The sequence below is a fragment of the Drosophila elegans genome, unplaced genomic scaffold (genome assembly GCF_018152505.1).
Source record: "Drosophila elegans isolate 14027-0461.03 unplaced genomic scaffold, ASM1815250v1 contig_468, whole genome shotgun sequence".
Classification (NCBI taxonomy): domain Eukaryota; kingdom Metazoa; phylum Arthropoda; class Insecta; order Diptera; family Drosophilidae; genus Drosophila; species Drosophila elegans.
In genome coordinates this window covers 2,806,884-2,825,766 of record NW_024545855.1, presented here as the reverse complement: position 1 = coordinate 2,825,766, position 18,883 = coordinate 2,806,884, and the positions used below count along the sequence as shown (strand labels likewise).

At 41.5% G+C, this 18,883-nt stretch overlaps 1 protein-coding gene across 1 annotated transcript in view; it reads left to right on the top strand.

Moving 5' to 3' along the window:
* The first annotated feature begins 2,163 nt into the window (after positions 1 to 2,163).
* The window catches only part of LOC108143840 (titin), a 39,269-nt gene continuing 22,549 nt past the window's right edge, over positions 2,164 to 18,883 (top strand). The window contains exons 1-2 of the mRNA XM_017268390.2: positions 2,164 to 2,179; positions 3,284 to 3,549. The gene's annotated coding sequence lies outside the window, so the exon portion shown is untranslated. The remainder of the gene's footprint in view (positions 2,180 to 3,283; positions 3,550 to 18,883) is intronic.

The window sequence follows — 18,883 nt, the reverse complement described above, 5'->3', positions numbered from 1 at the left end:
ATGGCCAAGAAGACAACAAAGTCCAGCCATTGGTCATGCCAAAGTCAAACATTTTTCTGGAAATCAATTTACCGAGGAGCTACACTTTCATGTTAAATCAATTGAACTCAGGCGTGCGTGGAGTGTCACTCCTCGGGTATTTCGAATTACGAAATTCTGGAATGGAATTGTTGCTGGTCAAGAGTGACTGGTTACCGTTAGTGCGGCATGGCATTTCATGGCATAACATGGCCGAATGCCCGCAGCTCATCCCGCTAACAAGGCTAATTGGTCATGAAGCCTCTCGACTCGCGACATTCAATTCTGGAGTGGACTTGGCCCTGTACAGATCCTGTTTTTTCCTGCTTTCCTGTTTTCCCGTCCACCCACCTGTCCAAGCGGTGTGACACCTGTCACATCTCACAATGGAAATCAGTCGACATTTGCCCCTGGACGAGTCACTTCTGGCCGGCCCGGCGAAAACTGTCGCTGGCAATTTATTTACTCAAGCGTTTGCACTGGTTGTCCTGGTTTTTTGGTCTGGTTTTGTTGCCACTTGTGGTGGTCCTGCATTGCATGGCTCACTTAAAACACAAAACAGGGTGAGGAAAACCCCAGAAAGTGAGTTCATCGCAAGAGAGGATTTAAATCTTCAGACTTAATGGTTAACGATTTTAATGACAATCGTTTGGCGACAGGTATTCTATATATGAATCATGATTCACACGGCCAGACAAAAACACAAAAATCCCAATCTGCGTTCGGAAATTTTTCTCGCCAGCTCTTTCGCTGAATTACGATGAGAAATGAGCGCACAAAGAAGTCGAACAACATATAGTAAACCAAGTTTCGAGTGCCCTTTTGCTTTTGCACCCTATGCGATTGAAGCGCAGTGCCACCCACAAAGTCACTATTGCCCACCCATGACCTCTGACCTCCACCTTCTATTCTCTTTCTCGCCCTTTGCATGTCCGGCATTTCGCACCGATTGCCATTAAATTTGCACGTATAAAGCGAAAATGACAAAAATATTTCATGAAAACGAGACGGCAGCAACAACAGAAACACCAGAATCCAAAACTCAGAATCCAGAATCCAGAATCAGCGGCAGCATCCCAACAAGAACTCGAGTCACAACCAGAGCAAAAACATACACACAGCAGAAACAACAACAGGCGACAATCGACAAAAGTTGGCAACACGTAGTCCGGATTGGCTTTGTAGACACTGCAAAAAATCGTATCCTCTAAGAAGGTTCACAAAAGGAATATATCTTTAGTTTAAGAAGACCAGTTATAATAATTTTAAACCGTTAAAAATAAAATAATATATATTTTGCAAAAATACTATACATATTATATACCAAAATACTTTTGTAACTTATATTTTATTTGTCTAACAACCTGTATCTTTCTGCCAAAAAGTGTAGTCTTTTTTTTAAGTTCCAAATTACATTGGCTTACGGATTCCGCAATATATGACGCCAACAAAATATTGGTATGGTTTATTTGTTGAAAAACAAAGTACTTTAAAATCATTCAGTCTTATCGATTGATATTCTTAGCCCCTTATTGATTAGGTAGAAGGAATTAATAAAGTCAAATTGTACTATTTTAGAAATAACATTATATAAATGCATTGTTATTGATAAATATTTTGTAAAGAAGTTAACAATAAAACGAAACTTAAAAGTTCTATTATGTGCAAAAATTAAAAAAACTGTTTTTAGAGACCTTTATGTAAATTACAAGAAGACATTAACAAAATCAATTGGCATATCCCTGCTTTCAATGAGAATAAACCTCCAGAACCCCGTTTCTTTAAGTGAAAGAATAGCAGTGACTGCTATTGCCATTAGACTGTATGGTTCGACTGCCGGGAGCGGGTGGTTTTTATTCCTGGCTTTTCTTTATGGCTGATGCTGCTGCTGCTGTTGTTTTTGTTGCCGAGGTGATTGGTGTTCCATGCTGGCAATGCGACAAATTCCCCGCTCAAATGTTCGACACGCGCCGGCGCATTGGGCCAAAAAAAGCCAGACCGCTGCTGGACCAAAAGGACCAAGAACAAGAACTGAAGAAGAACTAGAGGCTGGAGCAAAAGGATGCCGGCAAAGCGGAAATGTTCAGTTCATTAGCGAAACGTGCGCGTCGTGTAATGGACGTGCCGGCTTCTATTTGGCTCTTAAAAAAATCTTCAAACGGTTGGTAGCATTCGCTTTGGCCATCTAATTTCGAGTAAAGTAAAGTGAGTGAGTGAGTGAGGAGAGCGCGCGCGCGACTTCTTCTTCAATTTTTTGGCTAACAAAAATAAAAAAAAACCAAAAAAAAACGGGGAGACAAAGCCAAGTGCGAAATTGCCAACTTGGCGGCGGAGTAATTAAATAATTAATTGAAACGAACAAAGGAATTTGGCAAACAATTAACTGGCTTTAATTATAGAAAAGGTCAATACTCAGGGAGTCACGCACTTTTCGGCTGTGTGAGGAATATGAATCCGTAAAGTTGGCCAAGAACCGGTTGGCCCTTCAAACCATATTTGTCGTGTGTGTCTTGTTTAATTTAGACACCTGTGCCATGGATTTTGACTAGGTTTACTCCTGAGTTTTTCTCTTTTTTTTGGTTTTTTTTTTTTTCTTGGCTCAAACCGCAAACAGCCGCTTGATGGCCAACTGACTGAGTAGCAAAAGCAGCCAAAGCAGCATCATCATCATCATCTTCTTGGCCAATTCTTCCTCTTCTTCTTTGGCTGGCCATGACCACGAAGTTGCCAACGAAGACCAAGAACTTGCCGAGAGAGTCGGGTTTTTTGGACCAAAGTTACATGCTCGCCGACGTTGCTGCCGCCGTCGCAGTCGACGTCGCAGAAAGCCGGCTTCCAAGAGCAGCAACTGCGCTGCAGCAGCGACGCCGACATCAACGTTGGCAGAGCATGTAGCGAGATCCAATTGATGAGTTGTTTGCACAGAGCATTTGAGTGTATTTGTTGTTGGTTCTTAGCCGCTCTCTTTCGCTCTCTCTTCGCTGCAAATTGTTGCTGCTGCTGTTGCTGCTGGTGCTGCTGCTACCTCTGCCGGCGTCGCTGCCCGCTGCGCTGCCAGTACTTTTGATTTTCAAACAAAAAAAAAATCGCCGCGCTACGTAGGCTATATAAATAAGCAGCGAGAAGCTATTGGGTCCGAGTCTCTTTGAATTTTATGAAGCGGTTGTATCTTGGTGGTGCCCCAAGCAGCCGAAACGAACCGCCAACAGAACCTCTCCTCAGTTGGCCAAAACCATCACCGTTCTTTTGCCTTTTACCTCTCCAGTGGAACAGCGGATTACCTTTTGCCCTTAAAAACATAAAAAAAAAAACAGAAAACTGTCAAGTGAAAATAAATTAATAACGAGTTGAACAAACCCATAAAGTGCGCGAAATGTTGAGCTACGTGTAAAAGCGACTAAAAGGATCCTATAACTCTGTGAGACACAAATTAAACATACAAATCGGGATAGAAAGTTAAAGCTAGTGATCCCATTGTATTCGGAGAGTTCTAAACGACGACAAATCGTTCTGTTACTTGAGTGAAAAAAGGTGAGTTTCGACCAGCGAGTGTCCTTTTCGCAGGATATTCCAGTATTTCTCGTCCTAGAAGATTTACAAGAAAAGATTGGTGTAATTCAAAGTGCTTCTTCCAAAAATCTTAAAAATCATCATTCAACAAATATGATGAATTAAAAATATGTGAAAAACCGCAGCTAAAAATTATTAATTTTTATTTGAAAAAATTAAATTCTTATAAATTCTAATTTTTAGCTTAAACATTTTTTTTAATTTAAAGATTTGGAATTTCCTTATATTCAACAGCTGAGTTGATGTTTTTTAAATTATAAATTTATTCACATGTCTATAATAATTTTTTTAAATTATAATTCCTAAACAATTTTAATACTTTGACTTTTTATTTAAGGCCATCTTAAGAAACTACTTTATTTTAATAGTTTTAAAGACGTTTTAATCATATTGCTTTTACTTAAAACATTTTGAATTTGATCGTACAAGAATATGTGCAAAGTTAAGAAATGTCAGATAAATATCCTTTTAACAAAAGATGATCAATCGATTACTACCAAATATGACTAACATGGCCTTAGCAATTTAAAAAAAATACATCTCCAACTTCTATCGCTAGTAATAATAATTTACTTACGGGCAATTTAAACCGGTGTTATATGCACATGTGTGACGCGTTGCGCAATTGTTTAAAGCCCGATTTAATAATTATTCATTTCCGCGACATTTCCCCCTTGTGGGGTTCTTGCCATCGATTCCGAAGTCCCCACAACTGGGGTGTCAACTCTTTCTAGGGCAAAAACCAGACCTCCCATTAAGGCCGTTTCACAAAGTGGTCGGGAGGGAGGGGTGGGAGCCTGCATAAGCCGCTTTAATCTTTACGGCAGCCAATTAATAAAAATTAATTTGCTTACAACGAACTTAAAGCGAAAGCCAACCAGGCGTTAAAACGGCCTCAAAGTTATTCATTCATAAAAATAGGAGGTTCGGCTGCTGCTGCTGGCGCTGGTGCAAATTGCTGCCATTCAGTCGGTGGCTGGCTCATTCATCCACAACTCACTGGCTGCACCACTGCACCACTGCACCGCCACCGCACCACTGCACCGCTAACGTAACTGCCACGCGCCGCGGCCCAGACCCAGACTGCCTTTTGGCCTTTCGGTCTTTTGGTCTTTTGGCCACGGCCATTGTGCAAATAGTTTCCGCATGCACAGGCAAAAATGTGTTCTTTGCAGCAATCCAATTTAATAAAGAATTTTTTCTGCCCTCTTAATGATAGTGCATATTAAAATAAGAATTCTTTGGCCAAGCTACTGAACAAATCTTTCTGTGCCACAGAATTTTGAAGCTCGGATTTTGATTGTAAAATATCAAAATAAGTCTACTTCGCTTTTTTAGTTTATTTTTATTTATTTAATAAAAAAGCCTCTCTGATTAAAATCTTTCCAGAGTTTGGAATTCTTTGGATAGATTTGAACTAAAGTTTCAAAAATTTCAGTAATTTCTACAAGAACATTTTAAAAAGTTGCAATACTTTGGATTGATATGAAATACATTTTCATAGATTTAGGTAACATTTCCTCGACAATTTCTAGAGTTTCGCATTTTTTGGATAGTTTTGATTTACAATTTAATAGGTCTCAGTAACTTTTTTACACAAAATGTATACAGTTTGGAATTGTTTGTATCATTATGGATTACAAATTACAATGTTATAGATTTAAGTAACTAATGCTAGACAATTTCAAGAGTTTGGAATTTTTTATTCAGATTTGAGTTACAATTTAATAGATTTTCAGTTATATGTCTTGGTTGTAAAACTTCTCTAACTGATTTAAATCTTATCTAATTTTTAACTAAGCCGATCTGTACGTGAATATTTTCCCTGTGTGTTTTTGGGGTAATTTATATAAAGCCTGCTCCTGGGCAAAATTTTGCAAAGAGTCTGCTCTAATTAGAATTTATGCCCACACCAACTGGCGCGGAGCTTTAAATGGCCAACAGGCCAGCAGCGTCGACATTTGTCAAACTCGTAAAAACTAAAATTGCCGGAATGTAAAAGCTTTTAGTTAGCCATAAATAATACAAACTATGAGCCCGACGAGACCGACCCCGCACGAACGAAAAAGTCCCATGAAATAAGAGCCAAAACGATATATTTATAGTAGTTACAAGTGCAGAGGGTTTTTGGTTTTGGTTTTGGTTTTGGTCCTGGTTCTCCTTTCTCCTTTCAGTCGGGGGCTCAATAAAAAATGCAAATAAAGCGCTGCCGCAATATGTGGCCATCGGGCCCACTCCAATTGCCATCCTCCAACTGGCTGGCCAAACATTTTCAACCTGAAATGACTTTGAGTGTTATTTGGTTTGCCAGAGATTTCATTGGCAGCTGGCCAGAGAATTGGAGTCTGACATTTGAGGGCCCTGACCATGACTGGACTACCCAGCAGCAGGTGTTTGGTTGTGGCTCCCTTTATTGTTTTTTCTCTTTTGCTATTTCTGGCCATGTAAAAGTGTCCTTTTGGTCGGAAATAGTGTGATTTATAGAGGATTTCTAGGGGGGAGGGTGGTGTGAGAACAGGGCCAAATTTGACATTGGGTTTGGTTTGTCTGCAGCGGCGCCAGCAGGAATACAGATTTATTGATGAGCCAACAGGAAACATGGCCAATACGAGTATCGGAAACGGAGTCTAGTTGTAGTTGCGGCTGTCGTTCTGTGGTTTCAGCATTTTTTCAGTACTTCAGTTTGTCAGAGATTCCATGGCACATCTGCTGCAGCATTTTAATTAAAAATGCCTGAAATGTCTCGCGCGGAGTCACTGGCATTGCCAATAATGACATAAATGCCTCGACTTAGGGCACTTTAAGTTGTGTGGTTTCGGCTGCGGTTGGGGATTGAATAAAAAGCGGAGGCATCACTTCCGCTGCCGCCGGGCTAGAAATATATATATATATATAGAAATAGAAATAGAAAGATAGATAGGCAGAAAAACTTTGCTAGGAACTCCACTCCATCATCACTCAGGGGAGCCAAAACGGAAAGTTCGACACTTTGTTGCCAACGAAGTTCTTCGAGCTTATCGCCGGCGCACGCTGCGTATGCTTAACTTCATCCACCTGAGGGTTTGATGAACTGTAGCAGATCCGCAACTTTCCATAGTCACTTTCAATATCGCATTAATTTATGCCTTTGTCTAGCTGCTTTCTTTGTGACTTTATATGTTATATGTGCACGAGTTGGGCTTCCTTCTTCGGCGAAAATTATCATAACAATTATTCGGCTTCTTGGGCTCTTTAACTTTTATGTTAATTTATTTTAATTTTCGTCTCTTGGAAAGAAAGATTAAAGCAGCTGCGGAGGACTGTGCAGAGAAAAAAAGTCTTTAAAATATTTAATTGGCTTGGCAAGCAGCTACTATTTTAAGTTATGATGCGGGCATCGGGGCACACCTGAGCTCTGACATCAGCCGACCAGAACATCAAAACATCGTGTCATCATAAAAAAAAAAGATCACAAAGAAAGGAGCCATCGAGGGAACATCCGACAAATTACATAATAATAGGCTGCTGGTCCAGGCTAATGTCTCATTGTTGGGCTCCCTTTTTGCCGTTAGGCAGCGAGAAATACTGACTAAAACTGACAGGAGGAGGCTCCACCTCCATCACCATCAGCATCCACAGCGCATAATTTAATTAGACCCGCTGTATGCAAATGATATGCTGCGCTAATTGAGTGAAAAGCTGTGCTAAAGCCTAATGAGCCGCGGCCAGGTCATGCATCTCGTATATCTACTATATTATATCATTCATCTCGTATCTGACGGATGCAAGCGTAACTGCCACACTGGGCTATCAGTTAATCCGATTACGAGCGTGTCTGTGAACCCATAACACACAAGAACAGGGCCTGTCAATGGCCAATACCATTGGATTATGGCCAGGGTTTATGGCCTTAAATATGCAGAAATTATGTCATACTCGTAGGGGTAGAAGTTTTTTGTTTTTTGTTCTAAATATAGAAACCAAAAATAAATTTAATTAAATAATATTTTTTGTACAGATATCAAGGTTTCTTAACTCTTCGCTTAGAACTCAATAAGTGATTGAATTCTTCTTCCGTGCTTAATGACAAAAAATAAAAAATCTTATTACTTTTAATTGCTAATAAACATAATTAACTAAATAAAATTTTAATGTTATTCCTGTGCCAAGCAAAATTGATGGATTTATGTTTGAGTTCATTTTTAAAATTAGACAAATGACAAATGTCTAAACTAATGGTTTCTTCGCTGCCCCTGATAAATGTATTAATGTATATCAATCCATTAGCAGTTTTGAAATATTATCTATCCACTGGAGATAACCAAAGATGCATGTTCAAGAGACCGACTACAAATTAAATTGTGACGTTGGCTTATTTTTCATCGCCTATTTTCACCTTGGGCATTTTCTGCGCACAATTCAAAGGAACTTAAACAAAACCAAACCAAACCGAAGCAAACGAACATCATTCCCAGTGACTTTTTGTGTGATTTTAAAGTTTAATTGAGTAAATCGGTTTATGTGCGGCATTAGCATTGTGTGGCTCTGGCTTTTTCGTTTCCATGGACCCAAACACAAGCCCAAACTCGCCGGCAAAGAAAGTAAGCGCAACTAAGCACATTACGACTAAGCGGCGACACTTGTCTCGCATTACACCCAAGTAGCCAAACGCCCAAGTAGCCAAGTGGCCAAGAAGCCAAGGTTAAATCGTGGTCTAGAACCATGGAGCACGGATCTATGGTGGCAAGAACTCAAGACTTTAAAGTGTGTCGTCGTGGGGCGCAAATTTCTCTAACCCAAATTGTTGTTGCCTACCGAAGTTAGTGAAGTTGCTGCTGCGATCTGGTTTGCAGCCGATGCTTTCGAGCTTCAAGTTTCGAGTTCAATAGCCAAAGAAAGTGTCAGACGGTAGAAAGAAAAAGTGTGCGGAACCAAATGGCGGCATAGATTCCGTTTCGTCCCACCTGGCGTATGCGTAATGCCTGTTATCAGCCGCACTTTGCTGCAAAATGCATTTGGCTATGGCCTGTTAATGGCCATTTCGAGGGGGTTTAACCACAGGAAGGCCATTAAAGCCATTCGCGAGGTCCATTATAAGCCCTGGCAGGCATTTTGGCATGGCTCTTAGCAGCTAGAAAATATACTTTTTGATTCAATTTCAAATGGCGCAAATAATGGCCAATGAGGCCATTTCGCAGTAGGGCCAATTCAATGCGGTCAAGGTGTCAACGCGCACGATGTTTGTCTACTGCACAAATTAAATGTGTTTTCGTTGCTTGTTATTATTATTATTATCTACTGCTGTTGGCCCGAAAACAGGTCCGAAAAACAGTTAAGGGGCCAGCACAATTAAGCCAACGGAATATGGCCAGCCAAAATCAGGGCCCAAAGCCAATAAATTAATGCAATTACCCTCGGGCAACAAAGAAAAGAAAAACCGAAAACCAAATAGGTAAATAGGCAAATCAACAGTCAAACATTTCTTCTCCATGCTCGAGAGATCGAGAAATTCTTTTCTTTTTTTATTTGTGAGAAAATATGCGAAAAGTCGTCGCCTGCGTCAGCGATTCAAAAGCCCAAAGAAATCGACCGAAATCGCCCGACCAAAAAAAAAAAGAATTGGGAGCCTCGCGGGCTCAAAATAATCAAAAAAAAAAAACAACAAGATGTGAAGATGTGTTTCTGCGTTTCTGAGTTTCGTGAATGAAATTAATTTCCATTGTATTGGCGTAAATAAGTAAGCCATAAAAGAAATACAGTTACGTTTTAAGGCGGCTGGGCGAAATATTGCAAATGGAAATGGCTGTGAGAAACATTCGATGGCGATGATATGGAGATTGATCGCTCGAATGGTCTATAAAATTGAGCTCATTATTGGGGGTCTACTATATGTGAATTTTTTTTATTGCGGTTCAGGTTCACATAGAAGCTGTCTGAAATCTAGAATGAGCCAGTGGGGATTTTTATTGACATTCAAATTCCGAATCACCAGCTTTCTGTAGAATTTGTTTTCTGTGTGTGTTTTTTGTTTAATCAACGATCATACAGGAATTTCACTCGACTTAGTCACATAATAAAACGCGCGAATAAATATAAATCAGTTCAATTAAATGTTGTGTGTGCGCATAATAAACAGTTTGACCACCCTTCTTCAATGACGGCATTTGTTTGATTTTGATGGTCTGACACATGTATTTCTGGTTTTTCGAGGGGTCTTTCATGTTTTTCTAGCTGCTTGGTGACCCAATTTCAAAGTCTAGACTCTTGTTTTCTTTTGATTTACATTCCGATTTCAATTCCGATTGTGTGCTTAAATGATCTTTTGCTAATCGACCTCTCTGTTTTCTCTCCTTTCAGGTATGTAAACTCCCTTCCTGATGACATTTTATTCAGGTTCCTGAGCAAACCTGGCAAAAGGTAATTGAGACGACAGAAAGTAGGCAATGATAAATTGGACAGCAAACAAATGGCTGCACTTTTTGTTCCGCCTGGGCTGCTTACTGCTTAACTGCTTCAATTTGCATAAATAAATAATTTAGCAGTGCAATCGTTCGGCGCTGAAACAATAAAAGTCAGCAAATTGAGTCGCAAAATGAAGCGAGGAAATTGAAAAGGGGCATGGAGTGTGGCACTCTGTCCTCCCATCTAATTTATGCAGCAGGCAAGCAATCAGAGCAACTTCTTTTTGTACGACTGGGTACCGAGTTCGAGTTCGAGTTAGAGTTAGAGTCCTGGGTGGCCAGGCCAGGCCAGGCCAACAAGCAAGGTGCGTGACAAAAGGCCGGGCTTTGAGTCCGGGATGCAGCTGCTTTCATCCTTAGACATGGCGCTCATTATTGAAGAGGGCACATCCCTGTCGCATATTCCATATCCTTGTGGGGGAAATTCCGACGCTTCTGCATTGTTTTCCCTTTGCCACTTGACTTCATTGCCTTCAAGTGTCGGTGGTCGTCCCTCTCCTGTCCTTTTTTTTTTTGCAACCCTTTTTGCCATTTGAGCTGAAACTGAAGCTTCGACTTAAAGCCCAAACAGAGATCAGCTTCAACTGAGAGGCAAACAATACGATATGCTGCCTTCTAATTGAAATGCAAAATTAATGTTTTGCCATTTCCGAGTGGACAGGTCAGCGGTTGCAGTTGGCCAAACACAATGGCCCTGAAATTGATGGCAAAGTTGAAATTCGTGTTTTAAATGTCGCTGCATAATTTATGTGGAGTGGCAGTCGGCAGTCGGGAATGAAAATCCATATCTCGAGCAGTCAATTTATTTTGCAAGTGCGCAGGGTTGAACGAGCCCGCGAGACCAAAATCAATTTGAAGCCAATTTGCAGGCGCTAATAAATTGAGTTAAAAATTTGGAAAAATTAATTTCTACTCAGCAAAGACCCCCTCATTTGGGTTGAAGCTTGGTCCCCCCACGAACACTCAAAAAACCATTAATAATACCTTAAAGTACAAGTTCTTCATCATTTTTAGGGATTTAAGTCAGTCAAGAAAGTGAGTTTCTTTTTGAGAAATATTTCGTTTATATATTTGAGCACGTTTCAATAAAAAATACTTTTTAGTACATGTTTCCCATCATAATTAGGGATTCAAACTATTCAAGTAGTCTATTTCATTTAAGTAAATATATTTTTTTTTTTATTAGAACAAACTTCAGACTTTCTTATGTACAATTTTATCATTTTTTTCCAAGTACCCAGTACTACTCGGATTTTCACGGTTTCACTTCATTACAAAAAAATTACATTATTAAAGAAGTTGTGTTTCTTTTTGAGGCATATATTCTGTTACATAGAATTTCATTATTTAAGAACTGTTTTTTTCCCAGTGCACTTTAAAGATCGTTTATCAAGCGGGAAGAGCAGAGCAGAGCAGAGTCCGCTGTGGGCGCTTCTAATTAGGTATACGTGTGCTCGATGGTTCAGTCATTCCGTCAAGTGTTATGGCAACTATTTATATTTATACGAACATCATAATGCGGAAACTCTTACCCGATTACCCGAAATGCCTCGCAGTGGCGGTCGTTTCTAAGAACCCGCCTCGCTTAATAGGAACGAAAACTGGTTGGGGTTTAATAGCCCCCCACTGGCTTATTCTTCTGCCAGCGTAATAGCCGCGTTGACCAGCCATGAAATTCAATTTCGTTTTTGTTTTTGTTGTTTTGGGAACATTCTCGGAAGTGCGGAACGCGTGAGTTTTTACTTTACTTTACTGTACTATAGCTTAGTTTATGATGGGGCAGGGAGTCAAAGTGTAAAGTGCAGTTACCGCCGTACAAATTCCGGATCAAGATATACTAAAGTCCATACCCAAAAGAACCCAAAACGCAGAGAAATGTTTACCAAGGCCTAGCTAGCACACCTGCATAACTTTTACCCAGCCAGCCACTTTCCATGGTGGTCTTTTAATAGGTTTTCATACCCTACGCGGAGAACACTTTCCTTTGTTACCGAACAAATAAACCTGGCCAAATAAAAGTGAAATTGCCAGGGCAAAAATTTGTTTTCTCAATGACCAATAGCAGTTGTAGTCCAAATCTCACGTTCATCTCTTAATGACGCCACATCATTTTAATTATTTGCCTGCACGTGAAGAAATGCCAGTGCAAAGAAAGGGCAAATTCTAAGCATAATTAAGTGGTTTTACTCCCTCCATTTTCAATCTGAGGCTCTGGTGACTCTGATAAATCGAATCCACTATATCTGCTGGCCTGGAGCACCTGCAAAATTGGTCTTGGAGGATTCCGGATTCCGATCTCAGGCTGCTCTGGGCGCCGTTCGCTCTCAGGTGGGAATGGGCCAGGGAATCGCCTTTTTGGCCAGGCTTTTCGGGATTTATTTGTGTGGAAATGAGCAGCTAACGGTATATGAATCATGACTTTGGCAGGCAGCATGATTTAAAACACTCACTCATATGCGGCGGCGGTTCTAGGAGTTTGGAGTTTGGAGTTTGGAGTTTAGAGTTTTGCAGCTGCAGTGTGAGTGCCATGACTTTATGTTGCAGTCTGGTCTGTGCTGGTCTGTGATGGCCTGGTCTGGGTTTTGCCGGCTGTTTGCGCATATTTTAGCACATTTTGCCCTGTCCAACGGGCTCCGAACTCCGACTGCAACTCCCAACTCCAAGCTTCTCGATCGGCATCGCGACGCGACTTTGTAGCGCGTAGGAAAACGTGCGATTTCAAGTTGACAGCACAGCTATGCCATGAACTCGGGCCCATCCTCTTCGGCCTGTCTGACTATGCCGTATGCCTTATGCCGTATGCCTTATGCCGTATGCCTTATGCCTAAGCCTATATCAGCTGGAAAAGGCAACGTTTTTCATTTTCTACATTTTAATGCAATTTTTAATTTATTTGTTTTGTCGAGGCAGAGGCAAAGACAGGGACTCCAGCTACAGCTCTCTATCGGCGGTCAACGCATGTATATATAGTATGTGTATTCCCCATTGATTGGCATTTCCTGGTTGGCAGCCGCAGCAGCAGCAGCAGCAGCATTAGACTGCTGGCCAAGTCAAGTGAATTCCTCGAAGCGGGCTAAGACCAAGGATGAAGCCATGGTTTTTTCTTACACCGTTCGGTGGGACATGTGTATGAAATGCATTGACTTTTAGCCAGGCCAGTTCGCCGCTGGGCATTTGTAATTATCCAATAGCCAATATCCCATAGCCAATGAGTCACTCGGGAATGATGATCGATGCTGACTTGCAGATCGGGGAGTCGCAAAAAACAAAAACAATGCCCTAACCCAATGACATCACGGCTGGCGAAATACAGTCGCATCCGGGCCTTTCCCATGCCTGTCCATTGTGGTAGCATCGCTCCTTATCCCGGCTCTAATTTTGGCCAGCACTTCAATTGGTCGAAATTATATGGCCATGAGTAATCATGTTAACTCGATCCAAAAACGCACCAAAAGCGCGCGCTCATTGATCCACTTTTCGCAAAATCTGCTTCCCAATCACGTAGCCAACAAAAAAAAGCTTTACGTTTATTTGGCTAACTGTTTTTGGCCCGGCTCTATTCAAATTGAACGCATATATTGCGGCTTTGGCATAATTAGAACCAGTTTGTTGGGATCGAAGGCGTTTGGCTGGGCTATTTGCGGTAGCTCTTCCAAAAAAAACCATAATTTTAAGTATAAAATTTAATGATTCACTTATTTATAGAAAAAGTAGCTAGTAGCTTTAAAAAAAATCGTTTATGTTCAAATTCCTAGAGCTAATGGTATTCGGTGTTTTACCACCTTGTTTCAGCTCTCTTAAAAATCATAATTTATGGATAAAGTAGCTTACATAAGTGCAGTTATCTTCCAAACCATTTAGTTATGTATTGAAATTCCTAGAGCGTCTGTCATTCGATTTTTACCACCTTGATTTGGCTGTTTCTTTGTTTTATGACTTAAATTATCAAATCGATTCAACCATTGCATAACAAACCAACCAGTCGACTGACACGTGAAGGCGTCGTTGAGGTTTTTGGTGGGTTTTTGGGCCCAAGAATGAGCTGTGCTGCTCTCAAATTCATAATCACGTATGGAAAATCGCGTTGAAAAGTGACCCCGAAAAGTGGAGTGCCCCGAAGCGAAATGCCAAATGCCTAATTATGATGTTGATTTTAATTAAGCAAATCCAAATCGCGAAAATAAAGGGGAAGCTCATTAGTTAGTGGCGAGTAGTAGAAATCGCATGCAGCTGCCTTTTGCAGTTGCTGCAGCTCAGGGAAATCAGAACGCTTCTTCGGCAACAAGGCAACAAACTTGACCCCAAGAAAAAGAGAAATTTGTGGCAAGCGAAAAAATGAGGCTCGAAACAAAATCAGCTCACGATCTTCCACAGTTTCTGTTGCTGTTGGTGTTGCTGATGGGTCAGTCCACATATGGCTACTGGCTACTGACTACTGGCTTCTGGTTGCATGCTGCATGCTGCTCCAGGCACTCGAGCACTCGGTAGCCAGCGTCATCAAGATTTGTCACAAATCAAGGCGGGCAGGCAACTAATCCAGTTCAAGTGCTGCCTCCGACACAGCGAAAATGGCAAATTGCCGTCGCGCTGCTGGCGGTGGAATAGGAGTAGCTGTTGCCGGTTGCCAGTTGCTGTTGCCAGTTGTTGTTGCAAGTTGGCGTTGGCGTTGCAGCTCCCAGCCGCTCTACACTAACAAAAAAAAAAAACCAAAAACCTAAGTTGGGTCTTAAGAAAAATATATCTTTTAACGTTAACTTTCTCTAACAAGTAAATGAGACGTACAAAAGGTATTCTTTTATGAAATGTATAAATATATATATATTAATGTATCTGTTAATGAAATTATTTCTTACATATTTCTTAGGAATAAAAATAAAATATATGGCTTTACAAATATATTTCTTCAAACAATCAAGTAAGAGAAAGACTCAAACATTGAGTTAAAGTGATTCCTCGAAATAGGAATCTATTTATGGATTTGTTAAGCTGTTCTTTTAATGCTAACAATCTAAAATGTAGGTCTTGTTTTTAGTGAAGTGTAACTGCAACTCCATGGAGTCGTGCTGGGTAGCTTCCGCATGCCGACAAGTGACTCAGACTCACAAGTCGGTCTCCAAAGAAGTTCGGTTTTGGCGCGTTTGTTTGCTTGTTGGCCACTTGGCACCGTTATGTTTGCAGATCGTGAGCTTTATTAATCTCCTTCCGAAGCCCAAGCCCAGGCAACATCAATTTGGCCGCTGAAGATGGTGCCGAAAGTGCCACAAGGTCGGTCGGATACTAAGGCCATGCTCAAATTTGCATGGGGTCGATGATTTGCATCTACTTATTTGGCCAGAACTATCTCTACATCCAGCATCAACTATCCACTATCCAAACCTCATTTCTATCACACTTTCTGTAATTGCCAGTGCACAATTACCGGACATCGAATGCCTGATGCAATGTCCAATTGCAAGGTCGCACATTCCCAAAGGCCAACTGCAAATTGGCAGTACTCGGCGGTTCAAGCCGCAACAATTTGGTCGACAATTGGCCACAACTATGCGATTGAGTGATAGTTAGAGGCGATGGCAATGCCGTTGGCAATAGGCACACACGTGTTAGGGTTCAGCACAGCATCATCAAAAGCTGCAAGATCTGCGGCAGCAACAGCAGATTTATGAGGATGACGTGCACAACGGGGAGAACTAAATGGTACACCTAGAAAAAATATGTAGAAATGCAAAAAAAAAAAATAATTTTAAAAGCTTGACAATCCAAGTTAAAACCCTAAACAATAATATATCAAGCATTTTTATGCTAAAAAAAATGTTGCTAGATAAAACTTCTACTTGTTGAAAATAGACTGTCAGAAATATTCCGGACACATAAGTTTACTTAAAGGGATATACAAATATTTGAAACATTAATAAATATTAAAATTCCTATTTATTTGCGAAACGTAAATATAATATTTTTTTAAGTGCATGGAACAAAAGTAGTCCCAGTGAAAAAAAATAGGAAAAAAAAATTACTAAAAATGCAATTTGCAATTGCTGCTGCCGCTGGACCGTTAAATGTGTGGCACTGCTGCGATCAAAGAACATAAGACCAAATTAACGCCAGGCAGCAGCAACTGCTGCTGCTACAGAAATTACAATTGCAATTGCAATCGCAATCGCAATCGCAATCGAAGAAGTGTAATGCGATAAGCTTGGTGAGATTGGACCATCGCCATCGCCATCAGCATCACCATCTCCCCAGATGAACGCATGAGGTTGGGGTCAAAACGGCATTCTGACGGGAACTTGAAATGGGGATCGCAGGATCGGGTTCGCGTTCGCATTCGAAAAGTCTGTGTGCTAAATGTCAATTTGATACCGGGCAGAATCCAATTAAAGCTGCAGCTAGCAGCTAGCAGCTAGCAGCTAGCATCTTGCATCTTGCCAACTGCAAATTGCCATCGATCTCTGGCTGCGATCTAGTCGATGTCGATGGGTCGTCGTTAGATGCGTGCGCCAAAGTGTATTTGTGTATTTGTGGGTCATGGTACAAATCTCGTGGAGACACGGACAGCGGACACGGACACGACAGCCAACACAAGATAGCTCTCTGACAAGAGACACCTTTTGATATGCTAACGAAGGCTTCTATTTTACCATTGCCATTGCCTTTGCAATTGCTTTTGCCTTTGCCTTTGCCATTTCCCCGCTGAAAACTCGTGCCCCGACTGTCAAAATGCTGCCCATGGATGGGATGCTGTGGTATGGTATAGTATGGTATGGTATGGTATGTTATGGCCTATCTGGGAAAATTTCCCACCCTCCATTTGAGGCCGTCCGTCTGCCTTGGTAAAATGTAAATTTTCGTTTGTTTGCAGCTCCTCCGCCGAGTGCCACACATTTATATTAGAGCTGTGCAGCAGCAGCAGCAGCTGGGCCGCAATTTGTGCAACTGGGTAGATGGGTAGATGGGAAGATGAGAAATGGGGAACGAGAACTCCACGCATGTGCAACTGGCTACCCTTTTCCGGGCATTTCGACCTGGCCAAGTAGGAGTTGCCCAGTTTTTCCACTTCCCCTATGTAAATGCAACGCAGCTCTAAACCTAAATACATTTTTCATAACGCACATGGCCATGCCATTGTTGGTTTTGGTAGATAAAGATGAAGATGCATTGCTCGCCTTGCCTTGCCCTTGCCAGTCAGCCAGTTACCCAGCTAGCCAGCCTTCTTCCGAAAATCTTGCAAATTTCCCATGACCGATATACGGTATATGATATACGCCCCTGGCCAAGTTGGCCAAGTTAACAAGCGCCTGCCTCGTTTTGGGTAAAAGTTTCTAACTCCCCAGTGTGTGCAGCTCTTTTGGCCACTTCATTCACAAATTGAATTTGTGTCACACACACACTCGCACTGCGGGTTAGGTTACTATATACTATTCTCCTCTTGCAGCTGGTGACCACCCCTTTATTTGGTCTTAACCCAAATACTGAGAGCTGCAGAAATACGAAAGAATAAAAATTGTTTACCATTTAGCCATGGCGGAATAATTACCGCAACAAGTTGCTGCTTGCTGTTTGCTGTTTGCCAGTTGCTAGTTGCTGCCTGGCAGCAACATGTTGCTCGTGTGTTGCTAATAGCTTTAGAACAAGTGCCATTTTGGCCGGCAACTAATAGCCAGTTTGTGTCGCTTCCGTTGTCAGTCATCATCATCATCATCATCATTATGATCTTTGGCATCGCAGCAGTGCAGTGTGAGATTATCATTATTGTTATTGTCGCTCGTCATGTCAACTCGTCATCAACATGCGGCGTTCTTCGACTGAAAAGTCAAGACGAGACGAGGAATCATCCAACATTCAGCAAATAGCAACTAGCAACTGGCGACCAGCCACATCCAGCATCTCCGCTCCATGGAGCAATCTTTCAACCTGACCGAGGCGGCTTCGTGTGTTGCATGCCCCCCTGTTACTTGTTATTTCTGTTGCTGCTGCTGCTGTTGCCGCGGCACGCAGCCAAGCTATTTGTGGCTCCCGGGGCAGCCCCTTCCTGCTGCCTTTCTGCCTGCATTTTAATGAGCACAATTCGCGCATTTATGATGAGCCCCACAGGCCGAGCCGACGAGCATTAGCCGATTTTTATTTGCCTGTTTCGTTAGCGAGCTAGCCAAGCAGCCGCAGGGGGAGATCGAAGCCACTCAGGTTTCAAAATGGAAAAGGAAGGGGAACTGGATGTAAAAACCCCCAAACCAAAGAGGAAACCAGATGGTTCCGCACTATGGGGTTCTGAACAAAACGGATCCATAAACGCGCTTAAAAAAACATATTATTTATACATTTTTTTTAAGGAGGTCATACTGGTAATAAACGGAAACCAATTTAATTTGACAGTTTAATAATAACCAAAAGAGGAGTATTTAATTACTAAAACTTCAATTTTGGGGCATCAAGTTTGATATACGTATTTCCCTCCCACCAGAAATTCCCAGTTCAACTTATCGCCGTCGACAATCCAGGGTTTAATTTCAACACTCTACTATTTCCGATCCCATTGTCCTTAGGTTGAAGTTTTATTGCTTTATGGAATTAATAAAATTGGATAACATATCCACCCAGACACGCCCCCAAAAAACCAGGCACTCAGCCACCACCACCCCTCACCTTTTGAAAACGAAAACCTTTTGGGGGAGCAACCCCTCGATGGAATCACGTGTTGCATCTCCTGGGACCTGATTAAAGTAACATAAAGCAAATAAAAGCCGACAAGCAAAACTGGGCTAATAAATGAAAATATGAAGCGTATGTGTGGCCATTACAGGGCGACAATAAAATAAGTCCGGCTTAGTTGGCCAGTTGTCAACCGATAAGCCGTGATA